The sequence below is a fragment of the Chiloscyllium plagiosum genome, unplaced genomic scaffold (genome assembly GCF_037043375.1).
Source record: "Chiloscyllium plagiosum isolate Xiang-an unplaced genomic scaffold, Cpla_swu_hap1 HiC_scaffold_10, whole genome shotgun sequence".
NCBI lineage: Eukaryota > Metazoa > Chordata > Chondrichthyes > Orectolobiformes > Hemiscylliidae > Chiloscyllium > Chiloscyllium plagiosum.
Genome location: NW_028270148.1, coordinates 55,318,648 through 55,324,647, shown reverse-complemented (window position 1 = coordinate 55,324,647; position 6,000 = coordinate 55,318,648). Strand labels below are relative to the sequence as shown.

Here is a 6,000-nt window from a genome sequence, read left to right as displayed (position 1 = left end):
CCAAAACCCACAGTTGTTTTTTTAACTGTTGGAAGATAATATCCCGAAGCTTTATTCCAGATCATGGAATAAACATTTCCAGTCAATATCCACGTAAATCAACGGGAACAATCAATAATCCCAAAACCACGTAGTCGCTTTAAGAGAAAGTACAGCAACGTTCAACATGACCCCGGAAGGAGTTTGAGATTGTCAGCACGAGGGAAGTAAATGTATCTTTTCACTGGGAGTAGAACGTTGTGCTGGGGAGTGGAATGTTGCCCGGGGAATGGAACGTGGCCTGGATTGGGAGTCGAATCCTGAGCTTGGAGAGTTAGGAAGGTAATTGATGTGGAGCAGACTGCCCTAAACATTTGGTCACTCCGGAGGAAAATCTTTCGGTATTATGACTAGATGAACCCGAGGAGGGGATAAGAGATCAGAAGGTGCGTGGAGACCTTAATTGGGAAAACTCGGTATTTGTTTAGCTTTTGCAGACTTTGTGATTTTGATGCGTTCTCTTGTTAAAAATAAATTAAAACCAAAGTAGCGAAGAAGTCATGGATGATATTCAGTCGTAAAGTTTAATATTTTGTTTCTTATTGCCTGGAAAACAAATAGTTTTGGAAAGGGTTTGACATGCCTTTGCCTATTATTTTCAACACTAAAAAACTATTTGATGCAAACGCACAACAGGACATTGCGTTCGTTTACAGTCTGTAATCTTCTAGGTTTTCTCCACCTCCAATTTATTCATCCCTGTACTTCCTCATATATATCTCACCTCCACTAACTTGCACTATTGCCATTCATCTCTGATACTAAGTGAGTCTTGTAGGGCACGAGTTGCCTCTGAGCAAGAAAGTCTGTGTCTCCTCTTATGAAGATACCTGAAGCTAAATAAAGCTGATTGTCTTGTAAGCTGTTGTGTTGCACCAATAAGTCAGAGACATTATAATTTGTGAACCAGTGACTGTGTCTTCTGCAAAATAGAAGAACGTGAAGGAAAAAAATCAGAACTAAAGGAGTTTGGAAACAAAGTTTACACTGCATCAAATCCTGGGGACTTCATTTCCCAAGTTTTCTTCACTCTACCCATAACCCTCTTTGTTTTGTGAGTTAGAAGTTTAGCTAGTAGAATTATGTGCAGGCAGTTTATATTTGTTTATCTATTTCTGAAGCAGTCTATTTATAATTAATAGTAGTTTTTGTTAAGTGCAGAAACCTAATCTGAGCCTATTAGGCATAAATTGGGGACTTTGATAAAACTTTTAACTTTTATGATGACTCTGGGAACAGTCTGGGCTTGATATCCAGGGGTTTTACTCAGTGAGGCATTACATTTGCCTTGGGGTTTCTGTCAATGTTTGCTACAGTTTCTATTTTTTTTAGTTGTCTTTTTATAATGCTGTACCAGATGATTTTGTTTTTCCTTCTGGAATGTCTGATCAGATTTTATAATGGTATGGCTGACTGAAAGTAATTATCAATAAAAACAGACATGTAACCTTTTAACCTGTTGAATTCCTCAGTTTTTTTAAAGCTTCCACACTCCAACAGCAATGACTTTATTCAATTATTGTTCGTTTAGTGCTTCAAACCCTAGTTAAAATTCTGGTCATTCTGTGAGGTAAACTTGTTAAGACTAGTGTAAAGATAAAGTCATTGCAGTTTATACTGGACCAGGCTGTTGGCTGTTAGAGGGATGACTGGTGGTGGTTTAAACTAAGAGTTGCCAAACCATAGGCAAGGGGAGAAGTTGAGAAGGAGAGAGCGTGAGAAGCTAAGCCACTGCAGTAATTGAACCCGTGCTGTTGGCATCATGCTGCATTCTCAATAGCTGTCTAGCCAACTGAACTAACTAGCCCCCATTCGATAGGTAAAACCAGGTGGATCCTGACCAAGGCTCTGTAGACCAATAACATCATGTCCTTTTTTCGATTCTCTTTGCACCTGTACACTAGATTTAGTTGTCTGTAGCGGAGTCCACTTATTATTTGAAAAGTGCAGGTCTGGGTGAATAGGGGAGTAAAGAGCTCTCGGAGTAGAAACATGCCAAACCCCAAGTGTACTGCTGCAAACAAACAGGGCAATAAAGCCACTCGTCAAGCACTAGACTTCATTTCTAGAGGGGCAGAATTGAAAAGTAGGGAGCTTATGTTCAACATGCACAGGAGGTGAGGCCTCTTCTGGACTACTGTGTCCAGTTCTGGTTGCCCTGTTTTGGGAAAGATGATATTAAGTTGGAGAAGGTTCAGAAAAGATCAACCAGGATGTTGCCGACAGTGGAGGGTTTGAGATACAAAAATAGACAGGAAAAGTTGGGACTTGTTTCCCTGGCGTGTTGAGGGGTGACCTTATTGAGGTTTATCGAATCAAACGCGGCATAGATAAGGTAGATGACAAGGATATTTACCCTAGGGTGGGAGAGTTCAAAACCAGGGGCATATTTTTGAGGTGAGAAAAGATTTAAAAAGAACATGAGCAACAGTTTTATACAGTTACATTAAAAATGGGCCTTCTAGCTCCCATCACTGCATCCCCTATCCCCACACATTTCCCATGCCCATCTATGCACACACATCCTCCATGCCAAATTAATGCCAATCTGGGACCATTCAACTGCCAGCCTTTGACTTACTCACTCTATGTCAACACTCCCAGTATCCACCATCAGCAGAATGCAGAAACAATGGTGAGATGAAATAAAATAAATTCAGCACATCTAATGTTAAATTCCCTATGGTAAGTAACATTCATTTGTTAAAAACTCATTCATGATTTAAATCTATTCAAGTGCTTAATCCATTACAGAACAAACCATTGCATTTCACAGTCCTCCCGGAAATATAGCTGGTACCTTTGGAGCTGTCCATCCAAGCTGTGAATTTACCATCCCCCACTGTGGTGATAGGTGGAAGCTGCCGTTACTGAACTCTCTTCAATACAAAGTGCTGGAGAAACTTGATTGACTCAATCCTGGCAGCAGCTGTGCACATTGGAACAATGTTTGAGTCCAATAATTTTTCTTCAGAGTGATCCAATAACAATAGAACTCAGGTTTGTGTCAACAAATATCCATTGAAATTGCAAAATGTTTTTTTCAAACAAGAATCACTGGGGAATTTTTCAAAATTTAAAAGGCAGAGGATGTATATGATTGACAACAAATACATATTTAATGCTCCTTTTACACACGAATTTATATGGTAGTAATCCCATTGAGATACCTGCACCTTACCAACAGGATATCTGAGCTCCTCATAGAGTCACACAGCAGGGAAACAGACCCTGCGGTCCAACTTGTCTGTGCCGACCAGACATTACAATCAGACCTAGTCCTATTTGCCAGCAGTTGGCTCTTAACTGTCAAAGCCCTTCCTATTGATGCACCCATCCGGATGCCTTTAAGTTTGTAATTGTACCCATCTCCACCATTTTCTCTGGTAAATTGTTCCATACATGCCCCACCCTCTAGGTGAAAAGATTACCTTTTTAAATCTTCCCTGCCCACCCGCCTCAACTTAAACTTTTGGACACCCCCTACGCTAGGAAGAAGACCTTGGCTATTCACCCTATATCTGCCCCTCATGATTTTATAAAACTCTGTAGCGGTCATCCTTCAGCCTCTGACACTCCAGGGGGAAAGAAAAGCCCTAGTCTATTCAGCGCCTCCCTATAGCTCAAACTCTCCAGTCCCAGCAACATCCTTTCAAAGAGCTGCAATATGTTCAGACCACTTTTTCCAATGTCTCACACCCGTGAGTCCTGTTTCAGAAATTAGGGTGATAAAAATTACTTGTGAGCCATGCAGCTTTACCTTTTAAGTGTGCTGCGGTCTCTGTGATCTGTGAATGTGCAACACACACCCAGGCACATGATTCCCTGTTGACAGAAATAATGAGTGCTGGGCTTGGGAGGTGGGATTTCTGGATTCAAGGTTCTGTGAGGTGGCATAACCCTTCCAACTTTGTGAAGGTGGAGATCCAAACGTTGGAGTGTGCTACAATTGATTTGCCATATTACGAACAAATAAGGGACACTGGACTCATTTGGGGGTGAAGGGCTTATCATAAGAAGGTAGGTTGTATAAGTTGGGCCTTTACCCATTATAGTGTAGTAGAACGAGAGGGTAATGTTACTGAAATATCTCAGCTTCTGAATTAACGCAGGGTAGGTGACTGAGGTGTCAGTGGGGGCGCACTTTGGGGCCAGCGATCATAATTCTGTTAGTTTTAAAATAGATATGGAAAAGGATAGACCAGATCTAAAATTTGAAGTTCTAAATTTGGAGGAAGGCTAATCTTGATAGTATTAGGCAAGAACTTTCAAAAGCTGATTGGGGTCGGATGTTCGCAGGTAATGGGACGGCTGGAAAATGGGAAGCCTTCAAAAATGAGATAACCAACAGTCTAGAAGACAGTATATTCCTGTTAGGGTGAAAGGAAAGGCTGGTAGGTATAGGGAATACTGGATGACTAAAGAAATTGAGGTTTTGATTAAGAAAAAGAAGGAAGCATATGTCAGCTGTAGACAGGATATATCGAATGAATCCTTAGAGTATAGGAAGCGAATAGGGCCCCTTAAAAATCAGCACGACAGTGTATGTGTGGAGCTGCGGGGGGGTGGGGGGGGGATATACTAAATGTGTATTTTGCAACAATGTTTATTGTGGAGAAGGGCATGGAAAATAAAGAATGTGGGAAAATAGTTAGTGACATCTTGAAAAATGTCCATATTACAGAAGAGGTGGTGCTGGATGCCTTGAAACACATAACAATTGATAAATCTCTCGGATCTCATCAGGTGTAGCCGAGAACTCTGTGGGAAGCTAGAGAAGTCATTGCTGGGCCCCTTGCTGAGATATTTGTGTCATCGATAGTCACAGGTGAGGTGCCGGAAGGCTGGAGGTTGGCTAATATGATGCCAGTATTTTTAAAAGGTAAGGAAAAGCCAGGGAACTCTAGACCAGTGAGCCTGATATAGGTGTTGGGAAAGTTTTTGGAGGGAATCCTGAAGGACAGGATGTCCATGTATTTGGAAAGTCAAGGACTGATGAGGGATAGTCAGCATAGCTTTGTGCGTGGGAAATCATGTCTCATGAACTTGATTTGAATTTTTTGAAGAAGTAACAAAGAGGATTGATGAGGGCAGAGCGGGGGATTTCAGTAAGGCTTTCCACAAGGTTCCCCATGGGAGACTGGTGAACAAGGTTGGATCTCTCAGAATATAGGGAGAACATGGAAGACAGAGAGTGGAGATGAAGGGTTGCCTTTCAAACTGGAGGCCTGTGACTACTGGTGTGTCACAAGAATCAGTGCTTGGTCCGTTACTTTTTGTCATTTATATAAATGATTTGGATGTGAGCATAGGAGGTATAGTTTGTAAGTTTGTGGATATCACCAAAATTGGAGGTGTAGTCGACAGCGAAGGTGATTACCTCAGAATGCATCAGGATCTTGATCAGTTGGACAATTGGGCTGAGGAATGGCAGATGGAGTTTAATTGAGATAAATGTGAGGTTCTGCATTTTGGAAAGGCAAATCGGGGCAGGAATAATGCACTTAATGCTAAGGTCCTGGGGAGTGTTGCTGAACAAAATCATGAGGGGCATGGATAGGGTTAATAGACAAGTTCTTTTCCCTGGGATGGGGGAGTCCAGAACTAGTGAGTGTAGGTTCAGGGTGAGAGGGGAAAGATATAAAAGGGATGTAAGGGGCAACGTTTCACGCAGAGGATGATGCATGTATGGAATGAGTTGCTTGAGGAAGTAGTGGAGACTGGTACAATTACAGCATTTAAAAGGCATCTGGATGGGTATATGAATAAGAAGGGTTTGGGAGGCGTATGCGCCAAATCCTGGCAAATGGGATTAGATTAATTCAGGATGTCTGGTCAGCATGGATGAGTTGGATCAAAGGGTCTGTTCCCGTGCTGTACATCTCTGACTCTCAAAAACTCGATTTCAATATCGATACTACTTGCAACTTGTTATTTAAGACACAAAGAAGGGAAATGTAT

At 41.6% G+C, this 6,000-nt stretch overlaps 1 protein-coding gene across 1 annotated transcript in view; it reads left to right on the top strand.

Annotated features, from left to right (window-relative positions):
* The first annotated feature begins 233 nt into the window (after positions 1-233).
* The window catches only part of taf1a (TATA box binding protein (TBP)-associated factor, RNA polymerase I, A), a 34,826-nt gene continuing 29,059 nt past the window's right edge, over positions 234-6,000 (top strand). The window contains 1 exon segment of the mRNA XM_043695905.2: positions 234-425. The gene's annotated coding sequence lies outside the window, so the exon portion shown is untranslated.